Source organism: Calonectris borealis, unplaced genomic scaffold, assembly GCF_964195595.1.
Source record: "Calonectris borealis unplaced genomic scaffold, bCalBor7.hap1.2 HAP1_SCAFFOLD_45, whole genome shotgun sequence".
In the NCBI taxonomy this organism is placed as follows: domain Eukaryota; kingdom Metazoa; phylum Chordata; class Aves; order Procellariiformes; family Procellariidae; genus Calonectris; species Calonectris borealis.
Genome location: NW_027441457.1, coordinates 861150 through 871170, shown reverse-complemented (window position 1 = coordinate 871170; position 10021 = coordinate 861150). Strand labels below are relative to the sequence as shown.

At 56.8% G+C, this 10021-nt stretch overlaps 1 long non-coding RNA gene across 1 annotated transcript; it reads left to right on the top strand.

Moving 5' to 3' along the window:
* Positions 1 to 2632: 2632 nt before the first annotated feature.
* On the top strand, positions 2633 to 3781 carry LOC142076386 (uncharacterized). Its single transcript, XR_012671180.1, has 4 exons — positions 2633 to 2724; positions 2969 to 3071; positions 3392 to 3451; positions 3599 to 3781. It is a non-coding gene; the product is annotated as an uncharacterized LOC142076386 (long non-coding RNA).
* Positions 3782 to 10021: the final 6240 nt, after the last annotated feature.

Sequence of the window (10021 nt, the reverse complement as noted above, 5' to 3'; positions counted from 1 at the left end):
TGGATATGGCCATGAGAGACCCTGACTTCTGGCTGGCGGATGTAAGTGGCCCGTGGCTGGATTGCCCTGCCCTTCAGCCCTGTCAGGCCTTGTTCCTGCCTCCATCCTCCCTCCCAAACCCAGGTGTCTCGAGCACCTGAAGCCGCCCTAAGGCAGCAGAGAGGGACGGGAAGGGCAGCTGAGGAAATGGCTGCACCCCAGTGGCAGCACCATCCTCACCTGTGTCCCCTCCAGGTGCCAACGATCATGAGGGGCATCCATGAAAAACTGGAATGCATCAAAATGGATTCAGTCCGGCAGAGCATGGAGTCACTACTTCTCCTGCTGACCGACCGGTACCCCATGCAGGTGGCCACGAGCCTGTGGCAGTTCTGTCCACCAGGAGACAGGTACTGCCCCCAAGCCACGAGGCCTTGTTCCCCGTGGGGAGAGGGGCCCAGAGACTCTCCAGCTGCCCGCCCAAGGAGCACTGCAGGACACCCGCGAGGAGCAGGGCCCGCCATCCCTCCACGCTTTCCAGCCCTGCTGGGCCGGCCTGGCCTGCAGCAGCCAAAGCTGACCAAGCCAGCCCGGAGCCCCCCCCACGCTCCTCCCAGCCCCTCGGGGAACACCACCTCAGCCCCCTCCTGCTGCCCAGGGCATCCCAACCGAGGGGCAGGGTCTGCACCCCGCTGGGCTGTCCCAGGCCACGCTGCTGGGGTGAGGCAGCCCTGCTCTGACAGAGCGCTCTGGCTTGCAGCGCTGGCATGGCCGTGTGGGAGGTGATGCTTTCCATCCCCCAGACTTTGGAGAAGATCTTAAGGAAGTTCCTCGGCTTGCTCCGGCACCGGTGGTTGTGCAGGCTTCTCAGCTCCTTCACAGAAGGCACCTGCGGGCTTCACTTGGCTGTGAGTTACCAGAAAAGGCCTTGATCGCCTTCAGCGAGCCCTGCAGGCTCTGCCAGTATCTCGCTCCTGTGTTTGTTTCAGCTGATGGCCCCCAGGGAGTTTGAGTCAGAGGATGTCGGTGACGAGTCCCACGTCCAGAGCTATCAGAGGCATCCAAGCCTGGTGATGGTCCAGTTTCTCGGAGGCCTCGTCACGCTGTCAGAGAGACCCGACATGGTGAGCAGGGCGTCGTCAAGGGGAGCCATGTTGGCAGCTGGGGGCTGGGGCAGTGGGTAAGGCGGTGGCTTGGCCTTGACTGGGAGTCAGGCGGTGGGGTGACGGCTCCAAATGCCCTCCCTGCCGTGGCGGGGCCTGGTGGCTGCCTGGGGAGCTTTCCGGGCACGGGGGGTTACCAAGCCATCTGCCCCTTCGGGCCTGTGGGAAAAGGGGGTGGCTGAGCAGGGGACAGGGAGGCTTTGCTTCCCTGCCCTCCCCGCCCTACTCCTGCTCTCCCGTGTCCCCATCAGCGTGCCCATGGCCTCCACCTGCCAGGAGGCTGCCGCAGAGACTCCTGTGCCACCACCTGCCAGGAAGCCGGACGGGAGGCTGGTGCCCAGTGACCAGAGCATTTTTGACAGGGTGGTCTTTGACCTTCACAAGAAGGAAACCGTCTTTCATACAGGCAAGAAAAATGCAGGTCCTCCTGCCACGCATCATGGAGGTGTTCCAGGAGGGCGACACAGATATCAAGATGAAGGCTCTGGTGGTCTTCAGAAATGTGATGCGTCACCTGAAGAGGAAGGAGGCCAGCCTCATCGCTGTGCAGCTGGCGGAGGAGCTCCTGCCCCTCTTTGACGATGTAAGGCTGATGGGGGAGACTGAGCCCCGCAGAGGGGCACTGGGCAATGGCAGCTGCCCTTCAGCCCAGCCCTGAGGGCAGCACTCGGAGCAGGGTCTGCTCCCGCGGGCTCTCGGGGGATGGCTTCTGGGCTTTGCAGCCCAGCACAGCTTCTCCTTGCTGCAGAATCTGACCCCGGAGCCTCTCCCCTCACGTCAGCCACGGTAACGGCCCTGCTCAGGGCAGGGAGCCGCTGGTGCTGAAGTCCATCCTTCCTCCTTCCTACCAGGAGTCCAGCCCACTGCGAGAGCTCTCCATCTGCCTCTTCAGAGACCTGGTGGAGTCAGTGGTAGGGAGCGGCAAGAAGAGGATGAAGAACTACGCGCAGAGAGTACTGGTCCGGCTCTTCTTTCGCATGAGCGACCAGACCGACAGCATTGCCAAGGTACAGATTTCAAAGCTGACCACTGACAGAGAGAAGGGCGTGCTGACACCACACGGGTGGCCTGGGCATCAGGGGCAAGGGCTGCTGGCAGCTGGCAGCCCTCCTCCAGTGCAGCCCGCAGGAAGGGTCCCTGCAGACCCAGCGTGAGCAGGGGCGGAGAAGATGGCACGGACATTTCCAACACCCGCCCTGCCTGGCCCAGCAGGGCCAGCAGCAGCCCGTGCCCACCGAGGCCTGAACACGCGTGTCCCTACAGGCTTCTCAGCTGTCCCTGCAGGTGTGGAAGACCAGGGCTTTGAGCCTCAAGTCCTGTCCCCCAGGGCTGTGCCCAAGAGACCCCCAGATGTTTGGGCCAGGGCATGTCCCAGTTTCCTAAGGCCACGATCGCCCCAGGAACAGAACCCAGAGGAGGGGGACGCCAGGTCTCCTTCCCCAGGCTGTGGTGCCATCTCCCAGCTTCTGCTGCTCCGCAGGCCTCCGGGGAAGCCCTCCTTGCTGTAGCAGAGCTCCTCAAGTGGAGACAGCTCAAACACCTGCTGCAGACACAGCAGACCTGGAGGATTGGAGAGTGCTTGGTGAGGACAAGCCCCAGGGCCTGGGGACTGAGGCCCACCTGGGCCTTGCAGTGGGATGGAGGGGTCTCAGCACCCGTGGGACCCCTCTGCCTGTGGCTCTCTCTCAAACTCACTCCCACAGGGCTCCTGGCCGGGAGAGGGGAACGGCCTGCGGGGGAAGGGGAAAGGGGGTGCTGGGAGGAGGGACTGGTCCGGCCAACTGGGCAGGGACTGTGACATGCCCATACCCTCGTGCTCTCTCCAGCTGGCGCAGGACAGGAGCAGGGCTGAAGAATACTGTCATCAGAGCCTGCCATACCTGAAGGACGCTCAGGCCACCCTGCGAGAGGCGGCCGTGAGGTTCATTGGTGAGCCACAGCCCCCGGGGTCCCTCTTTTGGCAGCCTGGCCCCACTCCCTGCCGCTGCGCTGGCAGCAAGGAGCAGCCCTGTGGCTGCCAGAGCCCCGGCCCCCCCGTGCAGGGCCTTGGCCTCCCCCTCCCAGCCCTGGCTGCCCACGCAGGTGGGCTTGGTGGCCGCCTTGCTCAGTCCCACCCCCTCGGCCACTGGTCTTCCCTGGGGTCAGCCCTGACCAGGGGCAGGAGGGCGTGCAGCCCAGCCGGCAGGGCCGGGGGCTGTACTGCTGGGAGCATGCTGGGGGGCAGGGGTCTGACGACGCTCTGTGCCTAGGGCTTGCCGCGCGGCCCCTGAGGGACCAAAGCAGGGAGAAGCTGTCTGAGATCTGCAGCGGTGAGTAGGGGCTGGTGGGGCAGGGGACAGAGCCTGGGCAGGTAGCTGCCATGCCGTGCCCTGCTCCAGGGAAACGCTTCGGGGGCGTTTGGGCCATTCCTGCGCAGACACGGCGGTTCATCTGGGCTCTGTTTCTTCCTGTCGCAGCCCTTCAGACCTTGGAGAAAGACAGCGACCCCTCCATCCGTTCCCTGATAGCTCAGACTGTCCTCCTGCTGGGCTCTCCGAGGGAGCAGCCAAGATGAGGACGCACCCTGCGAGCACTGTGCTGCTGGTGCTGCTAAGGCAGGCGGAGGTGCAGCTTTCCTCAGGAAAATGGCTGTAGTTTAATAAAGCTGCAGCAAGAAGCCCAAACCCATGGTGTCCTTCAGATGTGGAGCGCCCTGAGCGTGCTGAGCAGACAGCGTCATTCCTGGCCTCTCCCGCTGCCTGCAGGACAGCTGCCCCCTCAGCACGCCCTGGCCCCAGCCTTGTTTTACAAGTTCACCCCTCGGTGAGGCTTTCCCCAGAAGCAGCCACGTTTGTTCACCCCCTGGGGAAGCCTTTTCTTTAGGGAGGCAGAGGGCAAAGGGGAAATGGCAGCCCCCGAAGGAATCAGCGTTGCCCGGAGAGCTGCCTGACGCCCACGCTTCCCGGCAGCTCATGGCAGCACAGCACCCACTGACCCAGGGTGTCCCTGTACCAAAGCCCCAGCTGCTCGGGGGAGGGCAGGGGAGGGGAGGTGCTTATCCCAACCTGCCCCTCCAGAGGCATACCAGGGCAAGAAAAGGTGCCCACTCTCTGCCAAGCTTACGAGTTGTCGTTCATCCTGGTATTCAGAGGTGGCCGCCTTTGCCACACTCTGGGCTTGCACGTCCTTGATGTGAGCCAGGGGAGGAGTTTCCCTGCGGAGAGAAAGGAGCTGTGCCCCCGCGGCCTGCCCCATCTCCTCTGGGGTGCTGCGACCGGGCTCCCAGCCCTGTGGGCAGCCGGGAAGCTCTGGCCGTGCCCAGTGCCATCAGCCAGGCAGTGGGGCCACGTGCGCCAGACGCTCCGTGGCCACCTCCGGAAGCCTCAGCAGCAGAGAGCTCTTCACCGCCCTGGCCAGCAGCTCCCTGCTCTGGCACCAAGCCCAGGCCGTCCCCTTGGGTCCTTGGGAAACCTCTGCTCTGCCGGCACGAGGTGGCCGGTGCTTCAGCAGGGAGAGGAGATGACGGGCTGGAGCCCCAGGGACGCCTCGTCACTCCGCTCTCTCCAGCAGCAGCAGCGCCATCAAACCTCGTCTGTGCTGGAGTCCAGCCCTCCTGTCACACCTGCATTTTCAAGAACAGCAACGCCTGTGACCCAGCAGCTTTGTCTCCAGCACCGTCTTGAGTTTCCATCAGGCACCCAGAGGCTGTCAGAGCAGGAGGGAATTATTGCGTGGTCCAGAGCCCCCGAATCACGGGCTCGTTACCACACAGTTAAAGGCTTTGGGAAAAACCTACAAAGCCCAAATGTTTCTGTTTATACCCAGTTCCAGAACGTGGAGGAAGAGGACCTCTTCCTTTCAGACATACCTTGCTATTTTAGTCAAGGTGTAGTTTTAGCTCCCACCGCATACTTCTCCTAAAAATGGTGTGTTTCTACAGCCTACTTCTTCTACCAGTGTTTGCCCTAGAAAAGGAACAAAAAGACCAACTAGCAACAAGCACAAACAAAAGCTTAAGAACCCTGTTATGCCCAAAACAACACAGGTTTTGCAGTATGGACAAAGCCTTCCAGATTGAAATGAAGGAATCTTATAAAACAGACAACTCAGCAGTAAAACATAACGCTAAAGGAGCGTGATACCCAGCAAGCACACATGCTGCAGAGAAGCGGTAGAAAGTGCTGTAAGACAAAAACATTTACCTTCGCTAGTGTGGTTTTGTCGTGCTCTCCCAGTGACGAGATTTCACTGGAGAAAATGAGCCAATGTTTCAACTGACATGAATAGAACAGAACAGAACAGAACAGAATATTTCGGTTGGAAGGGACACAACAACGATCATCCAGTTCAACTGCCTGGCCGCTTCAGGGCTGACCAAAAGGTAAAGCGTGTTATTAAGGGCATTGTCCAAATGCGTCCTAAACACCGACAGGAATGGGCATCGACCACCTCTCCAGTAAGCCTGTTCCAGGATTTGACAGCCCTCTCTGTAAAGAAATGCTTCCTAATGTCAACGCTAACTCTATTTTATGAGTCCTTTCAGAGCACCACCGGCACCCAGCTCCCTGGCCCAGCTGGGGTACTCGAGCCCATTTGGCTGAAAGGCTCCTCTGCCTTATTGTCCCTTCCCGCAGCTTCGCGTCCCTTCTGGGTGGCCGTAATGCAGTTTTCCCAATGGGATGGTCTGGAATCACAGGTCTGCCTCCCCTTTTTTGCTCATCACTCTCACTGCTAAATGCCTTGCCGGACTGACAGCTCTTGTCCCAGGGGGAAACACGGAACTCAAGGCACTGCCCAGCCTGAGGGCTTGGCAAACCTGACCATCACGGGGTCTGCAGCTCCGGTCCGTGGCTCCAGAAGCACCTGGAAGGGCAGCCCAGCATTGGCGCCCGAAACGCAGCAGCTATCGGCAAGGCGCTAATGGCAATTTCTGCACTCGAGGGAATGACACGTGAGCCAGGGTAGCGGCTTTCCTAGATTTCTTCTTCTGAGGTGTTGGTGATGCTGGGCCAGTGCTTGAGCCTGGCAAAGAGGATGGACCTGTGGGCGAAACGCTCTGTGCAACTACAAACTATGGTCTGAAGTCCTCAGCAAAGACCTGGCTGTCCACCCTGACTCTTCGCTGTCAGGTTTGTCAGGCTGTGGAGCTCCACAGCAGCCGCCAGTGCCCGGTGGGCACAGAAGAGGACTCTTCAGCCAGGGGAGCAGTCGCTGGCACTCGGCAGCTTGGTGCCGGCACAGAAAGGCTGCTGAGCTGTCAGGGTGGCAGCCACCACGGGGAGCCCTAAAGGAAGGGGCTTCTCCACTTAGCGCAGGTGAGTAATTTTCATGGATGTGAGTAAAATAAATGTTTCCCATTAACATTACAACAAGAGATGGATACATAGTCCTGTTCTGCAGCTATGTTTTGGGGGTGGTTTGTTTTTGTAAATACTTTCCCAAAGACTTTCTCAGGTGGCTATTAGATTGCAAAGAAATGCTTACAATCATCATCAGTAGTAGTATTATGCCAGTGTCATCACCACCACAATTACCAGTCAAAACCTCAACAGCTCCATTGCAGAAGGTCCCAGAGAAACTGCCAGAAAGAGCATTTCCATCTGATGAGCATTTCCAGTCCTGAGAAATAGACCATAGAACTGTTCCTTGAAGAGATACTGCAGCTACTCCACATTAGGTGCTACTGTTTGTATAAAAAGTCAATGTTACAACACTCAAGGCAAGCTCTTAGAGAAGGGGTGGGCGATTTCACTTCACAATATCTTGAAGCAAGTTGATTTGACCCACCTACACCTTCTCACCCACCCACGGACAAGAACCACACCACGAGCATGCACGTGGTCTGGTCAGCACCACTTGGGTGCAACACGGAGATGTTCAGCAATTCTACAGCCTATGGTTTGTTTTTGCAATTTCCTAGCGTTACAGGCTTTTTTGCTGGTGGGATAGCAGGAAAAGCGGTGACATATGGGGTGCTGGAGCCTTGTTGCCATCCTGTTCTTGTCATCTCCTGCCGATGGATCATCTGTAATTAGCAGCGGGCAGGACAATTATTCTTGGTGGAAGCAACACATTCCTCAATTTTACTGAAGACCGGCTAAGCCTACAAAATTAAGGCCGATGAAACTGGAAGAAATGTAACGGGTCTAATTCCGACCCAGAGCAGACCAATAATGCCCAGGTCTCTTCAACAGAAATAGTTGGCTTTATAACAGCTGTTACTGGGAATCGGCTTCACCAGTCCCCCTTCACAGGAGGTGGCTGCAGAGCAAGGGATGATGTGCCCAGAGCAGCAGTGGAGGGTCCTGGCTGGTCGGAGCCCACGGCCGATTTCCAAAGCCGGGCTCATTGCCGTACCCCTTGAAAAGAATTCTTCCAATTCATTTCCTAACAGTGTGTAGTATTCAAGACATCACCAAGAAGATGAAGTCTCCCACAGTTTAAGTGTATCTTTTATTGCCACGGATGGAGAGTCCATAGCCTCCGTGGGGAGGGAAGTGAAGAGGAAATTCAAACTGCACCCGCTCAGCCATGGCCACTCGTGACCAGGGAATGATCTGGCACGGAGGGCAAGAGGACCCAACTGCAGAAGGGCTTCAGGGATGCCAGGGACAGAGGGACTCCATGTCAGGGAGCGAAGTTTCCCTTGGTGATGAGATGAGAAAGGCCACGGCGTTGTCTTGGAGCAATGGTGCAGGGCAGATGCCTTGGGCAGCAGAGCTGGCGCTGGGGGGGGGAACCCAAGGCTGGGCTGAGGCGCCCCATGATGATGCTCACAGCACCCCCATGATGATGCTCACAGGATTGGTGCAGGTCAACCAAAAAGGCATATAAGGTACATAAGGAATATATAACGCATTGGCTTGTGATGCATCTCTGCAGACTACTGCTTACGGCGGTAGGACCCTGCCCGATGCGTCGCTCAATTAAATCGTTTTCTATTTAGCACAAATGTGTGTTTAATTTGCTTCAATAGGTAGAAAGACCAGCCAAGGACCCAGGGTGCTCTGGAGGGCAGCAGCATCCCCTATGAGCAGTACCCCCAGTGACCCACCCAGTCCCAGAAAACAAGACTATTGAAAAGATACATGCACTGGGAGTTAATGGGGAGGATCCTGATACTGATTATGACAACGAACCTTTCGCCCCTGCCCCAGCAACACCGTTACATGAGCCTAATCTGGATGAGATACCCTGTTATTAAAACAACCCCCAGCTTCTGCCAGAGCAGCAGGAGATGCCCCCCGCCCCGCCACCTCGGGTTACAACCACCATTGTGTCATATAGAATATAATGGAATGGAATGGAATGGAATGGAATATTTCAATTCTCTTCAATAATAGATGCTGTTAGACAACTGGAAGAACCGCAGGAATACAACCTTCCTCCTCCTTGGGCTGGCTGGGTGGATGCTGAGCGTGGCCTTAATGCGACATGGGGGAACCCACGACTGGAAGACCACGATGGCTCGAGGGCTGCAGAAGTGGATGGCCTTTATGGGAACCCCTGGGATGGTGGTCCATCGGAAGGAAGCGTGGGTAAGGATGGTCCCTGTCCTGGTTCCGGCTGGGACAGAGTTAACTTTCTTCCCAGTAGCTTGGGGGGTATGCTGGCTTTTGGGATTGGTGCGAGAGGAGCCTTGATGGCCCATTAATGCTTTGGCTGTTGCTGGGTGATGTTTGCACCGGGGCGGGGGGGAGCACAGCCGGGGTGGTGGACCCAGCTGGCCAATGGGGTATTCTGTACCATGTGACATCATGCTCAGTATAAAACCGGGGGGGGGGGGGGGGGGGGGGCGGCCTCATCCCCCCGTTCATGACACGCGGTCGGCAGTGGTGAGCAGTTGGCTTTGTGCATTGCCTGCTTTGTGTATTCTGTTATTGTTGTTGTTCTCATTGTTATTCTTACTGTTCTACTTTGTTCTATTTCAATTATTAAACTGTTTTTATCTCAACCCGGGAGTTTTCCTACTTGTGCCCTCCCGATTCTCTCCCCCATCCCACCGGTGCGGGGGAGTGAGCGAGCGGCTGCGTGGGGTTTATTTGCTGGCTGGGGTTAAACCACGACGGTCCTTTTTGGCGCCCAACGTGGGGCAGTGAAGGGTTGAGATAACGACAGATTATTTAGAGCATATTAAGGAATTTATATCTGGTAACATATTAATTTGTTCTGCACCATGCTCCTGTTTTTACTGTACCTGTTAAAGATTGGAGTTGGGTTTTGTAGTCTGCTGTGCTCTGCCGCGATTAATGATGTTTTGCCTGGGAGATTTGTTACTAAAACGCTGGCATTGGGGGTTATTTGGTATTTGGGATTCGTAATGAAGCCGTTTCTGCATTTCGGGTACCACCTCATGGAGACCATTAGCAATTATACCTTTTCCTCCGAGAGATTTTTTATGGAGGAAATAGAGAATGGCACCCTCGCTACCTTCCTCTATGATGTCATCTCCTTTGTTAAAATAACTTGCCAGTACCTTGAACATCCCTGGGTAGTTAAGATACATCTATTGGTGCTCCTTGCGAATATTGTTGTGGTTTTATCCAAGGTTAGTAAGCAATTTAAGAACATCATCCAGAGATCTGCCCCAAGGCTGGATAGTTATGAGTGGCAGGGCGAGTGGGATAGCATGGGCAAATGCCTAGGGCGATGGGCACCCCCAGTGCTCTGGAACTTCACCCCTGAACAAGTGCAGAACCCTGAAAAATTAGTAGAATATTTGGAAGAAGTATGCTGTCACCCTGGCCATTCTAGGGAGACGCAAATCACTGCAATGTGCTGGGGCCTGGCCCACGCCTCCCGAGCCCTGTTTAACACCACTCAGAACCCCCAAGGGGAAGGAAACGTCTCTGCAGCTGATGACAAAGCAACAGGCCCTGTGGCTACCCCACCCCCCATGG